Raw genomic sequence first — 18208 nt, 5'->3', positions numbered from 1 at the left:
GTTGAGTGTGCTATCTTGATTGAAATCCTCAGATAGATGCTGTTTGATTCGTTCAAACAACGCGATGGCCCTGAACATGATGTTTTTAACAGTTCGGCGGTGTATGGCACAATACTATGCTGTGCAAGCATCGCTGAAGCTCACAGTCGTTTTAATAGCTATTCATGAAAATGACATGGACTAACAGGCTTGCAATCCGTCCATATAGCGTACTGGTTTCCACTCTGACTATAAACGGACAGCTCTGACTGCTTTGCGGTTTGTAACAGTGGGTGTTGTCTCAAAAGAGAAAAAGAAGAGAGCAGCTTCACATGAAAATGAAGTATTGCGCGATGCTTGCACATGCCCTGCGATATTAAGGTCCATAAAGACTGGAATTGGGCAAATCGGGAGCTGTTTTCCCTGATGTGAAACGCATTTTTGCGGTTTGTTTCCTTGCCTTCTTAAACCCACCCGCACACGTTGTTCGTTTAATCCTCTGTCAGTCATTGTGGCGACTGCGATATTTTAAGATGCATTTTGAATAAACGGCAACCTGAGCCGTGCAAGACAAAACATGGCTGGAGCTGAGATGGTAGTCATGTACTTTACACGCATTTTTACAGCAGGGCTTTCATTGAGGTAGTGAGTTGCAGGCTTTGCTACAGGTTTAATAAATGATCTCCTGCCTCTCTCTCTCTCTCCCCAAACGTTAATGCGTCTAGCTTGATGTTACACTTGATAACCAGTCCCAGTTGTATTTCCTCTCATACATATTTTTTTTTGCTGATTTACCAGATAACATCTTTGTGTGGTGTTTTACTATAATTCAGGAAAAGACAGATATATCCAAGAGTTCACAAAGGCACAAAGATCTGCACCCTGTTTGACATTTGTTCTGGTCAGAAAGCAGCTCTGATCTCCTCATGTCAGTTTGGGGGGTTCACAGCTGAAGTGCAAGGTCGGGAATCAAGGAAGTGCATGGTAACACCACAAAAAAACAACTATTTTGTTGTGTGCATCCTTTAAAGATGTTTTATTATTCCTTAGAACCCATTTCCTTTTTTTTTCTTGTTTTTCGCTTTCAAGGAATAACAACAACTATTGATGTTTTAATAGGAAAATGTGTAACCCTCTAAAATGTGTCCTTAATTTTGCGAAGGACGCAAGCAGTTGTGAGATGGGGACTTGGCAAGAAACTTCCTGTTTCTTTAATTAAGATAAAATGTTATAGTTGGATAGTTTGAGATGAATGCAACCGGGCCTCAACCACATCCCCAAAAGCGACATCTGTTATAGTGGCAGCCCTTTAGTTGGCAATGTAGAAACGTCTCTGTACGAACATGGTCACTTTTAGTTTATCTTTTGATGGAGCATTTATTATCTATATTTAGGTGGGTCAACCTGCTTTATGGGCAGTTTCTCAAGGAAAAATGAAAGATTAAAGGGGCTCATCTGCACTTGTCTTGATGAGTGTTTTGTTGATAACTAGACCACATAAAAAGCTGCTTTTGAAGAATACTGTGGATATTAGGTGTGACATCAGCACAGGCACTCCGGCAAGGAAACTGTAGCAACGTCATAATCGGAGCCTCAGTGAATATAAAACCTAAACAGGAATCCCATTTTCAGTTCAATTATAATGCGTATATTTATCATAATCATGTAATTAATTTCACTCACAATTACAAACTGTTATTTCTAATGCCTCATATATGCAGATGAAATGGGACAAAAGCCTGATATAGGATACAGAATACAGGGTACAGATTGAGATGACGATATCAATTGCTGTGGGTTTACAGCACACAATACTTGATGCTTATCTAAAAGAATAATAAAACACAATCTTCAAACAGAGTTTACATTTTGAATTAGACCGTGGCCGTAGTTTGTAATGAGGCTGAAAATGAACTTGGAGCAACGAATAGCTCTCATTTGTGACATTTGGTGAAGCAGGATTAAAAAGGATTATTGATATTATCTCTCCTGACCTTGAATTTGTGTCTCATTGTGGGCAGATAAAGACATATTTGTAAAAGATTAAGCAGACCCTTCCTCTTCACCCTGCACCTAAAAATCCTAATAGTATTCTTTATTTGTTAGAATATTGAATCAAATATTTGTACTACTGATATTAATGTTTGTTAATAGTTTAAGAGTCTACACAATCCTACACAAATATGCCATTTTATCACTGTGATGAAGAAGTTGGCCATGGTAGTCTTGTGGTTTATTGTTGACAGGTTTCCAAGAGGTTTCAGAACGAGGGAGAGAGCTGTTGGTTTTGGGGAAACACATGGGCCTACCCTTCTATCTCAGGGCCCCTTGAAGAAACAGCCAGGCACTTGTACTTGAAAATATCAATTATATAATCATGCGCAAAAGAGGATGTGGTTACAGCTCTGTTTTCTCTGTTGTGATTTTGAGATGGTTTAGATTTAGTACTGAAACTCTTCAGGGAAACTACAGCATTTCAAGACCTGGGTTGTTTGTTTGTAAAATAGCTTATTATTTTACTTATATTAGTGGAGCCTGGTGATAATGCCTTTAGTCTTTAGCAAACAGTCAGATATAAAGTCAGTCAGGTATGGGCAGTTTCTGTCAGGACTTTAGAGGCATGCTTGATGGAAGATAAAACAACTGTGGTGGCTCCTGGGGTTATAGGTTAACCATACGTGGGATCAGCAGAGGAGCAGTGATTGGATGTGGGGAACACGAGGGTTAAAGGGATAAATAGGTTTTTCTAAGAGACTAGTGCCAGACAAAGGGGTAAACCATTAGGTATCTGGGGGGTTTCTGTGGAACAACTGAAGAGTGAGTGACATTTTAAGGGCAGGCTTGCTTGCCACCACAAATGCTAACATATATGTATTTATGATCAAATTTCAACTGAATACAAGGACATTTTCAGATATGTTTTAACACATTGTATTCATACTAGATTCTCTGTCTACACAGAAGTGATTATTAAAGTTTTAAGATTAGTCCCAGCCAATGTGGAGAACAATCAGCTGTCTTCAGGGCAGTCAGTACCCTTGTCAAGCTATGGGGTGGACACTCTGCAGGAACTGTCTCCCTGTATTGGATATCAAACACAAAGCAAACGCTGACATGAAAAGATAAACATTTCTATTGAAATCCATTTGGCTAAACTTGACATTTTAAAAATAATATTGCTTTTTTGCAGTTACAGTACTGTATTTAGTATGTACACCTATCAGTGTTTTCTACAAGTCTATTAGGGCAAATGTGAGGTATTTTGTGCATTTTATGTTTTAGTGACTACATGTGCTTTGTGTTTCCTTGTGTTTATGATAATCATTCAGATTACATTTGAATGTAGAAAAAGTTGGTTTATTTGTGACCAGTGGAAATTAAATTGTGTTGACTGTAAGGAGCCTGTGGTCTGTGGTTTTATAACCCGCCCACCCTCCACAGTTGTTTTCTTGATGCATGCACACCCTTTTCCAGCTCTGTGGTTATGTGTTAGTGTAGTCCTACATGAGGCCTACCAGCTTGCTGCTCGATTGAATAACTGAATACATTACAGCAGTGCTGGACAAATAGAGCAGCATTTTTGGACCCTGTGTGCACAAAATGAGTTAATCACCTCTGGTCAACATAGCAAAGATTGACAGGGAAAGAAGCCCACAGTCGTTGATTGGCCCTGTTATAGTGTGCAGGGCCACATCCGTAACTGATTTTTGTCAGGCCACAGGTGTAGCTCCCTAATCCCTATTTATTAGGACTTCGGAAAGGAGTGAAATTGCTTGTGATGATCTAGGGATTGGTCTCATGTTTTTATTTTACAATAAACAAAATTATAAACACAAGAAACACCACAGTGTGCAGGTTATATAAAGGCAGCTCCTTGGATCTCCTTGGATCGCCTTTGGCCTGTGTGACATAATGAGGAACACTTCATGAGCTCACAGGAAATGACATATCTCAGTCACTGGAGCAGCGTGTAATTGCCATTACCTGATTTCCATACATTGTCCTTATCAAGCACCACAAACTGATGTTATCTTAAAATAAATACATACATTGTATACACACAAAATACAGGTGTTAAACAGATTTTTGAGTGTATGAAACAGAACATTTTCAGTAAATAAAAAATCAAAAAACAAAAGTGTGTTACAATAGAGCCTACTTCCAAAGACTTTCCTAGTTTCCGCAAACAGGCTCGTGTCTGAAGGAAGTTAAGTGCAAGGATTCTCTTCCACAGATCTATGAGTCAGGACTCTTGGTCTGCAATACAGGAAATGGCCATAGCGGACGTCCTGATTGGCTGGAGGGGCTACAAAGTTTTTTTCCTTTTCTTTTTTTTTGGCTCAGCAACAGGCTAATTCTAACCAGATTCCGAGGTTAAATTTACATAAATGTGCAAGCTGCCCCCACTTTCCCTTTCAGAAGTACCATGTTTCATTTAGATTCCTATTTTCTACCTTTCTAAAAATACTAAAACAACCATTTGAATGTGGCCTTGTGGAGAAGTTCCAGATGAACTGTTGCACTAGGCTGGTGTGATCCGCATCGTTGGTCACACAGGGCTTTACTAGTGACAGCGCAGAGGATGGGAAAAAAATAAGTTTCAATTTCAGTTAACTGCTGCAGACTTTTGCTGGCCTCTTTGGCAGTTCTCCAGACATTTCATAAACTTCCTTTGGTTATTACGAAGAAGAAAAAAAACGACTGGAAAAAAACAAAACAAAAAACGTTATTTTAACCCTTTACTTTCTGAGGACAGCGCACCCAAATATATAATTTCCCCTGCACTAGGCTATCGCTTTCAATGCCAAGTGGATGCTTTTTTAAATTGTGCCACAGCATTAAAGCACATACAGTAACATTTTCCAGTACAGCCCTTAAAAGAACAGTGCAGTCTTGATTGAAAAAAATATGACATTGAGTATAAACAAAAACATTTCCACGGCTAGGCAGCAACAGTAAGCTAAAATTAAGTGTGAATTCATCCCTATCTTTATGTTTTAGTCTTATAGTGCTATAGATCTAATTAGGATTCAGTTCTCAGTTAACAGGAGAAAATAACAACTGATGTGAATGTAGGGAGCAGAAGTGTCGAGTCAAATGGATATGCTGGGTTATGAATTCCTTATAGCCAGCAGACGTGCACAGTCTCTCTCCCTGTAAGAGGGACATTCATGCTGAAACAGATGGTGAATGTGGGCTACTGTTATACCCACATCACTAGAGAACAAAACAAACAAAACAAGAAATCTGGAGAAGAACGTTTTAACCTCTTGTTCTGTCTTTTCTCCGAATGGGGGAAGAGAAGCTTCTCACTGTAAATACTGGTATTGTACATTTTTTAAACGAATGGCTTTTAGTTTAAACCATAGCATGCTGAAAGTTTTAGGGCATAGGGCCAAGTTAATCTTAATCTGTGTCAAGGTATGGTTCATGTCATATTTTATAAAATAATTGTACATATTAGTATGGCAACATGCCTCTGAAAGTATTGATTGTATATTGCAAAAAGGGTAAAAATTGACATTGCTTTATAAAACAAGATTTAATGACACCAAAAATGGGTGCATATAGGTTCAATAAGTGGGCATGGTGTTTCTGTAGTGATACATCATTAAGTACTAAATTCATGTTTATTTACCCTCAACTTTATCTCAACCTGAATACTGAAAAACATCTGTTGAGAGTGCATGGAAAATATTTTGGGGAAGGATGAATTTTCCCAATTACAGAAACCTTAAAAGTTAAAGTTGAATTCCTCTAAGAAGGCACATTATTCATTGATTTGGGTAGTTCTGATCAAGCAAAATACTTTAAAATAAATTGTTTTTACTGATAGACTTCAAATGAGTGCATTTTTTGCGCTCACCCTGTGCTTATACAGCAACGGCCTCTACTGCTGTACACACGGGTATAAGCATCTGTGAGCGGACCAGCCTTTATTGAGTTTCCAGCAAAGCTTGTCTTTTTTTGCAGGTGTTGAATGTTGTTGTTTTTTAATCAATTCTTTACTGAACCGATCAAATGGCATCATGTGGAAGAACCTACATGCAGCTGATTGTAGTGGGTTTGTTTGATCCCCTTCCTGTGCAGTGGTTTTCGGGTGGGTGTGCCCAGGCTTTGGCATGGTTCTGTCACCTCTGCTGAGGGAAGCTGAAGTGCAGAGAGAGGTCTTGGTTTCCTGTATTTTGCACGCATGAGAGGTCTCTGTGCTGCAAATGCAACCTTGTTTTCTGGAGCTGCTCTTACTACAGGCGAACTAGGAGAAACCCTGGGGTGGGATTTATATGGCTATAAGCAGCTCATAATTGGTTAAAAGCCTTTTGAAGACACTTTTTAATTCATCACAACCAACTCCCCTCCCACAGTTTATTTAAAATTATATTTTGGCTTTTTTATTAGGTATTGTGACTTGACTAAGTTCAAATAAAGCTATTGTTTTGTTATAGGTGCATAGTAGACTTCCTCTTAGTAAATATTTCTTTAGTAAGATATACAAGGATATAACAATTCAACAGGAATCCAAAACAGTTGTCAGTGGGGGTTACCTGAGATTATGCATAAAGTTTTTATTATTGATAGAAGATTTATATATATATATATATATATATATATATTGGGGGGGGGTAGAAGTGATTAGCTTTGCTGGACGCACAGGATACAGTGATTGAAAGTACCTTTTCCTGATAACCTCTTCCATAAGAAGGTGCTTGGCACTTCTGGGCTGTTGTGGGCAGTCTAATGTAGCAGCCCTGATTTTTTTTCCCAGTGGCTTGTTGAACACGAGCAAGACTCTGTTTCCTCTGTGTTGCACCATATGGTTTCAGTTTCCTATTGTTTTCACACACAGTATTTTTAGTTTCCTTAAGGAGGAAGGAAAGGCTTGTTCCCAAAACAGTGTAAAGCAGAGAGACTGGGTTACTAAAAGCAAGTAAGAATTTACCTTGGGATGCCAATGTGTTAAAATACGCCCAATACAGCGTGAGATGATTAACAGTCTAAATCAATAAACAGAGTAAATTAATTTAGGCAATCTTAGGAAGAAAGTATAAAGAAAACTTATAAACATTTTAAATGTTTTGCATTTGTGTTCTCTTTGTTCTATGATGGTGATGAGAACATGTTTTATTTCATTAACTGTCGCATAACAAGTGTAACAATTGAGAATGATTTTCGACCTTCTGTTGATACCAACTTCTAATCAGAGTGAACTGAATTGAGGCCTAAATCATTCATAAAACAAAAGGCTGTGTTCTTAAAAAATATATTTTTTCTTTATTAAAAAAAAAAAAACATGGGGAAATTAAGAACAAACTGTATCGATAGCACCTGTTGTAATACGTCTCTCAGCACTGAACGCCTGCACCTATATTATACTTCAGTGCTGAGTGGAGGCAGTGGGCTGTAGGAAACAGTGAACTGCTGTTAACAAAACTGACCTTGAGCTGGCCAAATTATTGCCTGGTATCATATAGCAAGCAAACTCCTTTTGCCCATGTTTTCGTTCTTTTTTTCCTTCAGTGAGGTTGTTTTTTTGTGACTGAAAAAATCTTCATCAGTCATTCTGACATTTCATTGTGGCTTTCAGGGAGAGTATGTCTGAAATTTGAGATGCAGTGTCTACAGAAATACAATTAGCGTGGTCAAAATAGTACTTACTGGATCATTAAAGAGTAGCTTTTTCGGGTTTATATGTAGAACATTCTTAACGTAGTTCATTCTTATGCTTTTCATGTGTTTGAAGTGTCATCCCTGCTGTGGTGGCTTGTTATGGTTTCTTTCACCTGCAAGTGCAGCGACGGGAATTAAGTGAGTGCCAACCAGTAACCCCAGACACGGCGTGCATTAAAAGTAATGTTTGCTCTCTGGTTATTGCTGTTGTAATGCAGTGCTGGGACTCCCCTGCCCTTGCAGAGCTCTGAGCAGATGATGCTGAGTACTAATTAATTGTGGTCTGCTGATTGATAGTGCTTGTCAGGATGAGCCCCGGTCCTTGTTGTGTATCCCCGGCCCCCCCACCGCACCCCTGCCGTGCTTTATTAGACCACAAAGCCCCTGCTTCTCCTGCATTATTGCCCAAATAAACTGGCTCTGTGTTGATTGCCATGTGATCTGGTAATTAAAACCAGGGCTCCTTGAAAATAAAATATGTTCAGGGATTCTAGCAAAAGAGAGTGAGATTGGACATATTGCCAAAGGGGAATTAACATTATTTATTTTGTGTGTGTGTGTGTGTGTTTTTTTATAAGGGGGTCATCATTATCATTTTTATTTTTTCACATTTAATTTTTTCTTGTTTTTGATAATGATACATTTAATACGGTTGTGTAACTTGGGATTATTTTTTAAGGAAAGGATATGTTGCTGTTTTTTGGGGAGGGTTAAAGTAATGGGAATATACTTAGATTTTAGGGTGGTGCATCCAGTCTCTGAAGAGAGCAACACACTGGTCAGACCAGGCGTGGACCTTAGCGTCACACACCAAGGGCCATGCCCACTGTGCCACGTATTACATACTCCAATGGTATCCTTGGCTGTGTTGTAATGTGATATTCTATGCTTTATTTAGTTTGTTTCAGTTAACTACGATCCTTGAGGTCTTAATTCAGGAATTCATATCCTGTACACCTCTCCTATATCTCCACAGTTCCTCACTGGGCTCTGCTAGTGTACCGTTTCTTTCCAGTTTCTTTTTTTTTGAGGGAAGTGAAGAAGAAGAAAAAAATAGGCTTCTGGCAGCAATCTGGTGCCGGCTGGAGTGCCTAGAATTCCCTCCGTAAGTCAGTCGAAGGCACTCCCTTTGGCATCTCCGACACTCTCTTCTGTTCTTGTGTGATGCCTGCGCTCACTGCTTCAAACATTACATCTGGGATGCGGCTGAAATTCCTTTCTCTCTTCATCATTTCCTGTTCCAGTCTTTTCCTCTCTCTGGTTCTCCCTCTGTGTTTTTCGGTCGAGGGGCTGGGGTTTCCCAGGCCCTGTCTTGAGAAGGAGGGTGGAGCAGCTGTTCTCTCCTTGCGGTCGGCTCCTCGCTGCCCACTGCACTGCTTTCCAGTGGGAGCTCGTCTGCAGTGTCTGAGCAGCACAAAACAAGTCGTCAGCCCTGCCATTGGTCAACACACATGTGTGAATGCATTTTTTGTGAATCTGTACATGTTCATAATGACATGAGAGTAATTCTTAACTTAGACAAAGAGGGATTGTCCTGTACAATTACTGTACAACCACACAGTGTAGCAGCCTGTTTTATATGCTATGTTCTAATAACAACAAGATGTCCATTTTCAGAAATTTCCAACTGTCCCAGTGACTTAAACATAGTGTGAAAGGGCATGAAAAACTACAAGATAAGTTTTAATATGTAGTTAGTTGTATGTAAGTATATGATTGAGGTTAGGATATGAATTCAAACAGAGAGCAGACTTTCATTCCTATTTTTTCTGATGTGTGACTTGTGCTATTGAGCATCCTTTCCTATCACTTCATGTAGCCTACTGGAGATGTCCGGTCTGTCGTGGGGCCTTTCCCATACAAGACTAAATATGGAGTTGTAGTCTTGTGACTCTGTGTTATGCTTTGGTACTTCTTTAAAAGCAAACAGAGAACTGTGAATAAGCAGAGTCCTGTTAATCCAGAGTAACTCAATGCTGTTCAGTAAAGTGAAAGTGGAGGTACACTATAGGTAACAAATGATGTCCTAGTAGAAAAAGACATGCAGAACAGTCGGAGTGAGAGGAAATCAATAGACAGGTGGCTTTTACTTTCTGCATTGCCCCTCAGTTAGCTGTCTTTAATACTTTGTTTTTATGTGGGGTTTTTTTTGTATCTTTAAATGTTAAGGAGAAGATTTTTTATTTTTTCTCATGGGCTACAGATGCTGAAAACCACAAAGTCATGATAAAATCTTGTCTTGCAAGTAACCACACTTAGGTGCCAGAGTGTTAGTGTTGAATGTCAGTTTCAGTTTATGATTTTGTCTGCTTCTTTTGTGTGAATTAACAACTATAGTTTCCAGATTATGTTCCCACGTGAAAAGTGAAAACAAGTGAAAAGTATGAAGGCATGTGAGTGGCTTCTTTTGGACCACAAATGCTAATCTGTTAATTTTATCTGAGATATTACACCCAGTGAGAACCAGAGGGGATTCTTCCTGTAAGAATCCATCGAGGACAGACACTAGCTCTGTTTTACCTGAATAGCTCTGAACAAGACCTTATACAACATCTAGGAATCCGTAATAATAATTCCAAAATCAAAGTAATCTGTGGCAGTACTGCTAATAGGAGAGAAAACCCCCAGCTAATTCCTCTCTCAATACACAAACTGGAGAGGTGAATTAATTGTGATATGCTGCCCAGTGGATTGCGGGTGTTGTTACTTTGGTATGGCAGGTGCATTTGTTTAATGGGGGAGAAGAAATAGGCCAATGCCATTTTTGGTAGAAAAGAGCCTTCTCCAGTATTTTGAGTGGTGTTGTTTTTATCGCAGTGTGAGCTGTGCTTTACAGAGCTGGATGGCAGAGAGTGAGTATGACTCAGCCGGGACCCCTGAGAGAGAGAGAGAGAGAGAGAGAGAGAGAGAGAGAAAGAGAGGGAATTAGAGAATTCTGACATGCTGCAAATACCAGAAATCTGGGAAGCTCCTAGAGGCAGAGCAACGAGCATTTGTTTTTCCTTTTTTAATATATGCATTTTCCAAAAGATTGGGAGCATGTCCAACCCAGTTGTGAAGAGTTCCGTCAGAGGCACAACTCAGCTGTCTACATGAGAGAGAAACAGCTGAAGACACCTACAGGCATACATGCTAGGATCTCATTCTGATAGTTCGTTTGTGCTTCTCTTAGTGTGTGTGTACTGATCGGATATGTGTGACTATTTAGAAATGTGTGTGTGAGTGTAGAAACCTCTGATCCTGTCTTATTCCATATTCCAATTATTTATTTCTCCTCTTGCATGGTATTCTTAAACGACAATCTTAAAGGGTTAGATTCCGATCATCTTACCATAGTACAGATGCCAAAATGTCTGTATGTTCTGTTATTCTTCAAAAAGGCACCATCATTTAATGTCTGTGACAAATGTTGTTAAACTTATAAAACATGTAACTTTAAGATGCAACTTGTTTTAACTCCGATTTTAACTTCTGATCCTTGTCATTTATTTTGGCGTCTCATTCTGTGAATGAAATTGCCTTGATTGAATTGATAGATCATTTTTTACACGTTTTATCATTACCCTTATTTAATCCCTCGCTGAATCAGAACATACTTTCATTGTCAAGGACTTTAAAAAGATCAGATCTGCCAAAAACGCAAGAGCACACATGCACATGCTTTTAAGAGCTTAATGGGATAAGGAAGAACAAAATTAGAAGCCAGAAGCTATTGTTAGTGTGGCTTAAAGTACAGTTATTAAAAAAAAAAAAAATGTTGTGCTTTGTAAAGAGAATTTGAATAAAGGCCTAGCTTTATTAGGTTTCTTAGAATTTCAAATTATTTTGAATTGTACAGCAATCATGTACCATATGTCTTTGAAGAAGGTGAGAACTGTTCTATAATTTTTCCCACCCAGCTTCACAGTGTGGAATTCATGGACTCAATATGAACTGCAAAGCCCATTAGTGACTGTACTGTACGTTCCTTACAGTGCTGCCTAATTCATTGGATGATTGTCGGAATGCCTGCCTGTGGATTCCTCTTTCACTCCTGGACTAGACCAGCAATCAGTGGCTAAAAAGTCTACATGGTCAGTGCCCAGTTGCATCATACTCCACTCCACCGGTCTAGAAGTGCTGACTATAGGCCATTCCCTTGTACAGACGGTCAGTCAGTGATTATCACACAGAGCTGTAACAGTAAAGTGGATTAGGGACACTGCAATGCAATTGGCATTAGAACCACGGTTATTGGACAATCTTAGTTGCTGTTTATTAACTATATGTTTTATTTTGTATATATTCTATTCCCTTTTTACATGTTCTGCTTAGAACAATATCAAGATGAACTGGTTAATTGATCAGCAAGAGTCTGGCATTCACAACCCTTAGGCTCTTCCTTATTTTTCTGGATTTGCAACCTCTGTTAAAAGAAGAGGTTGGTCCAGTAAGATGTGTCTCAGTGTCGTCTTTGAAGAAGGCTATGGAGGAAAACATTTCAGTGGAGATCGAGGAAGTCCTGGCCTGGCAATGGCCTGAAAGAACAGACTTCCTGCTTTTGGCTACTGGACTATCTCCCCTCACAGGAAACTGGTTTTCCTTATGTCTGGGGCTTGTTTCACTCTGAGTTGCTAAACAAAGATTACAGTCCTCCTGGGTCTGACTGTACACCCCTGCTGGTCTCACAGGGAGCGTGAGGCCTGCCTGATGTCTTCAGTGCTCAGCTGTTGTTGTGGGAGTTTTATGTGTTATGAAATCCTGTGCATATCAGAGTAAGATCTGATTTTGTTGTCTTTGATGGACTGGTATATATATGATGTGTGTGTGTGTGTGTATATATATATATATATATATATCACAAAGGTAGTAGTGCTTACATGTCTCAACCGATTTGTCTTTGTCAGAGCACTGAAATTATACTTTTTGGTGCATGAGAATCCTTCATTTGTGGGGTGGTAAGGGGTGGGAGACAGATGCCTGAGATCAAAGATCACATTTCCTGTTACTTAAGGCGTGGGTTTTGCAAGTGCGTTTGAGAACCGGCTGTCTTGTGGGATCGTTTATCAGGGCATGGATTTCATCTGTACACAGGCCCAGCACATAGTGAAGAAGGCAGGGCTGCCCTAGCAAGACGGGAAATATGCCATCAGATCACCAGGCTGTCAGGACTCTCCCCGAATACAGGGTTCAGAAGTTATTTGGACGGGCGAGAGATCTTGATGGATGGTTCTTCCTTAAATCCTCCTATTTCCTCGACATACTGCAGCAATATACAGTAAGCCTAGAATGAGAGTGATCATCCCAGACAAAATTGGCCCTGGGTAACGGCGTCTGCTAAGAAATATATAATAATTTTATACATGGAGTCACTGAGTAGCCCTCTGACATGACTGTCCTTGCTGCTACTGCTCATGTGCCACCTGCACCACCTGCCAAACTCTCACAGAGTTGACTCCTCTGTGGCAGGCTGCTGGCACTCCCAAAAACTCCCCAAACTAACTGTTCGGAGTTAATGCCAAACCTAGTATGGTTGCAGGCCTTCATTATGTAAAAATAAGAAAAAAATCAAGTTTGAATTTTTTTTTTTTTAATTTGATATTATATTTGGTTTAGTAAACTCTTCTTTGCCTGATTAAGCATCAGGACAGCTAGTCTTCATGTTGAAAATGTATGCTGTATATTCTTATATTGATCTGAAATATAAAGTTGTAACAATTTTAGTTCTGACTGGTTAACCCCCCCACCCCCCGAGTATTTTATTTTAGCTTAGTTCTAATTCTGAATGGCATTGCAAATTTTTCTTGGACATGCTTTCTCACATTAATCTAATTAGAACCAGAAACACAGTTACGAACTGAATACATTTGTCACGTTCTGCCATGTTGTTGCGTTTTCCTTTTCCTGTCGAAATCAATTTACTCTTCATTTGTCAGGGAGTTTTTCAAATTGAGCAGAGACCATTTTTGAGAGCCAAAGTCCTGAAGTCTTGACAGGCTCTCATTAAATCTCTCACAGTACAAGGCTCAGGAGACACCCTGCTATATCATGGGACTTGACTTGAAAGGCAGGCCTGGGGGCGTAATGGCGTAGGAGTTTTTTTAAGTCACACTGACAAGTCATTAACCAGAACGGCTCGCAACCTCAAATCCCCCTACTCTAGTACACTGGAGATGACAGGAACATTTATTTATTTATTTATGGTTATGAATCACAGTGACTTCCTGTGTCCACACAGTCTGAGGAACAGAATCTTATCAATGTGCTTTATCTGTTTGGCCGGAAATGTAATCTAATCAGTATTCTGTGATTCTTGGATAAAATATCAGGAAATAATGAAGACGGAAAGATTAAAGTGTATTAATGACATCTCTAATCCAGAATCAATATAGAAGCATCAGGAGACCTATCCAACCAGGTTATATAATGATATTAATTGTTAAAATAATTACAATAAGTAATTACAATGCCTTTTTTTTAGTTTGCAGTGGTGCACTTCCACACAATATGTAACATTAGTACCTGACTGCATATTAAGGTAAGAAAATCAGTATTCGATACATCTAGCAATCATTGAGGCCTTCCCATGTAAAAGGTCATTCACAGCAGAATTTTCTTCATAATCAAATAATAAAGGAAACAACGGTTCCTGCAGTTCATGTCTTATATTTTCCCCCTCCTGATTCGGGAAAGAAGGACTGAGACATCAGCCCACTGCCTCACACTGCCACTCTACAGCCATATTAAGGTCATAGCTCTATTTATTAATGATTGTTCAAAATCAGGAGAGACCTTGAGACCATTTTCCTTGGGAAACAAACATCTGAGGTCCAGTCACTGCTGGGGAACACATAATCCGCTTGTTCTCCACAGGGGGAGCTGTGGATCCCTAGGCTGGCTCTGCTTTCTCTTCAGATGCCTTCCACTGGTGGTAACTGTGGAAAACCTGGGGAGGGGCCGAGCCTTACTGGGAGGCAGTGATTTGTGGGCTGTAGGACTTAATTTATTTGTTAGGATTTGTTCACAAAGGACATGTACGAAAAGCCACTCTGATATATTCATACATTCTACTGAATAATGAATACCTATGAATGCAAATATGGTTCCTGTCATATTTGTTTCCATTCAGGTACAACGAGTGCATATTGTTTATTTCTGCCTTACATAGCATAGCATATAACATAAATCATTGTTCGTTTTTCTTAATTAGTATGAATATACCGATGAGGACAAGAAATTGTGCACAAAAGAGAAAAAACATTCAGATTTTTTTAAGTCGTGTTTTTTCCCTCTGAAAAACAAAGAATGTGAATGAAAAGGTTCTGCTCCAGTATGTTCGCATCCCTGCACATCCCCTGTGGCCTGTTCAAAAGATGTTGTGGTTTTGTCTGCGGTGGCGTCTTTCGATTCGCTTCAGCCTTGGGGTATCGATGTAAAGGGATTACGCTCGCTGTATTCATTCAAGGAGTGCACACTTCCTCTGTATCTTGATAGGAGGGTGGAGGCGGTGGGAGTAATCCTGTCGATTTCAGTCAATTGTTTTCTTCTGCAGTGTTCAGTGCAGTCTGCAAAGTCTTTCCAATTTTCCTCACGCTGCCGTGTGAAGGGGGAACCGTGTACAGTGTGGCTCGCGGGAATGTGGATGCGAGGTGAATGCTAAACTCTGGAGTGATCGCTGTGTCCAGTAACATGCCTTCTGTAGTGTCAGCTCCTTTCTTTGTTGCTTGTGCTCAGGAACGGGCTCTGCATCGTAAGTGTCTGTGGGCTGAGGAAACCACAGAGCTGGGGAGAAGGATCTGTCTGTTCTGTGGGCAGTCTGGCCACCACATGTGCAGAGCCGCAGCTCTTTAAATCCACTACAGACCACAGGGTTCCCCTCCTGACATTTTGAACAGGCAACTTTTATTTTCTGTATATAGATATTGATTGACTGATTTGTTCATTAATGTTTTCTAATGTAATTACGTAAATCCTTTCACTTAGGAAATTCTGCAAACAAAAAGTGGAACCCTTCTTGTGAAATAACCTATTTTTACAGCTGCACTGCATTGCATCACTAAGTTAATTGCAACAAGGCTTGCAAGGGGGATTTATGCTTCTGCACATGCTTACAAGAAGTAGCATGTTCTTGGTTTGTCAGTTTATACTAGGGTAAAGGTTAAGCAGGACCATGTCAAGTGTATTGGACGATTTTGTCATTTTTGTGCCCTTACATGCTTGGCAGTGGTTCACTCTCAATCTGCAAGATCTGCCGTGTGTAGAGCTCCAACCTCCACTCTGTTTAATACGGCAGGCGGTTCACCCCAATCTCGAGAAATGTAATAGAGCAATCTTTGAATGAGGAATTTGAAACTGCTGTCATCCGATCACATCTGTTGTTTTTATTGTTGTTAAGTCTGATCTCTGCAGCCTGATTTGCTGCCATAAGGAAGCTGCCACTGGTTGGCTCTGTGTCACCTCACTTTAGTTCAAAAGGTCTTACTGCCTGCTTCATTCTTTAACTGCCTCCAAGCAGTGTTTAAACCAACAAAATAGACAGGTTTAGCGAGTCTGTTGCCTTCTATTTCTAGGCTGTGCGATATACTGTGCCGTGATAGCCGTTCAGGCACCATGACAAACAACTCTGAAAGTGACTGTGCGTCTGGGAGAGGCAGGCTAATGAAGCGAGAAAATGAAGTACTTCAGTGAAACGTCTACCCTGCAAGCAGACGCAGATGTGCTGAGAATTGTAATTAGAGCTCCAGCGCGGCGTGGATGAAGGGATTGTTTAATAATAAAAAAAGAATGAACAGTTATGCTGGAGTTTCCTGGGCCTGCTGCTGATTTTTGTCTGGTCTCCAGCCGTTGTTTATTTTTAAGCAACACAGGCAGACTTAATTTTTGCTACAGCAACTGCTGACTGCATTAATAGTGGAGGTTATTTTTTGGAGGGCTATCTGGGTGGGGTTACATGTTGTTCGGGAGATTAAACAACCTAATAAACATCATGCATCGGAATACTTAATTTCCTGCTGCATCGTTTAGTTTGGTGCTGTGTTGACTGGTTTAACCAAAGCATGATGCTAAAAGCACTGTGTATCTGTAGGCTTATAGGTATTGGGGCTGGTATGATATTATAGAAGCTGAAACACTCAGTAGCCAACCAAATTCCATCGAATGGAGTGATAATCCATAAATTGCCATAAATTGGTAATATATTTTTTCACATTTAACATATTCTTTTTCAAAATTCCAAATTTTACTGGTGATGTTATCCTGTGACAAGTCTCACTCATAAGGCACCATGGCTCCAATGTATACATGTATTCTTTAGATTAAGATAACATGGGCTGGAGTGTGTCTGCACTTTTGACTTTCCTAAAAAACTATACATTTCAGTAAAGCAATGCTGTAAAGATTGTTAACAAATTATAACACCAACAAAAATATGTAAAGAGTTTATTGGAAACTGCTTTTCTTTGATTTAGAGATTTGTTTGACCTGAAGGGGCCTGAGGTCTAAGTAGCTAAAGTAGTTGTCACTCTATTAGAAAGATTCCCTGTTCTTTGCACTGCTGCAAGTTATTATAATTGAATTCTACAGTAATGCTGAAGAAGTACAAATATGCTTCACTCATGGAAGTATTTCACTGATTGATTGATTAACTCACCTTCTGTACTGATAAAAAAAGAAGCTTATAAGCACAACTTGAGAAACACGCTATACTGTGCCGATTTTACCTCAAGAACCGCTGTAGCCTGGTACAAACCCTGGTGCAAAAGTTGATGTCTTTTGCCTGCAGTGGGAATGAATGGACGTGAATGTTTTATGTTTTGTTTCCACTCCACTTCAACAATGAAGGCTATTTTACTCTGTTTGATGGATTCCTGAGCCCCGGGACCAGTTGTAGCAGGCTTTGGAACGGTATGACTTATAAGTAAGAAAGATCTTTCTGCTTCAGGTTGATGTGTGGAGGAACAGACTGAATGCATGCTTTTGTCAATAAGATAAGTTTGTTGCATTATTTTATCCAATTCAGAACATTTACTGGAAACTTCCCCCAACTGACCATAGAGTCATGTTACAACACTTTCATAAGTCCATAAGTATGATCAATCTCCCTGGTTCCATACTCAAGGTGTATCTATCTGTTCTACTCTTTACAGTTAGTATGTATGTTCAGGAAATGTGAAGTCAATGTGGCACTAGATTGTCATGTTTCAAAAATGTTTCAAATCATGTATTAAAATTGTTTTTTTCGTGAGCTACTCATGTCCCTTTTAGACAGTCAGTTGCGTGTGAAACATCTTTAAAATGTATAATCTGTAACATCTTATTTGAAAGCAATGAGTAGGATATGCAGCATGAGGGTGTTGTTATCTGTGCTGAGCCATTGAGATAATGAGCAGAATAACTCTTTAATGAAAACGAGAGGGAAACCAAGCTGAGCGTTGTAACAAAGAAATGCTTTCACAGTCAGTTTCGCCTTATCACCGAGATGGTAAACAACAGTCCAGGAATGGTATGGGTTTATTTTTTTTGTTCAACATCTGGCTCTTGTTCAGCAACTCATAGCATGGTGACGCCATCAAACAGACAGCTG

At 39.7% G+C, this 18208-nt stretch overlaps 1 protein-coding gene across 4 annotated transcripts in view; it reads left to right on the top strand.

Moving 5' to 3' along the window:
- The window catches only part of rasa3 (RAS p21 protein activator 3), a 72181-nt gene that overhangs the window by 681 nt on the left and 53292 nt on the right, over positions 1–18208 (top strand). The window lies entirely within an intron of this gene.

This window comes from Amia ocellicauda, chromosome 6 (assembly GCF_036373705.1).
Source record: "Amia ocellicauda isolate fAmiCal2 chromosome 6, fAmiCal2.hap1, whole genome shotgun sequence".
Classification (NCBI taxonomy): domain Eukaryota; kingdom Metazoa; phylum Chordata; class Actinopteri; order Amiiformes; family Amiidae; genus Amia; species Amia ocellicauda.
Note: the sequence above shows the minus strand (reverse complement) of the source record. Positions and strands in the feature narration are given on the sequence as shown.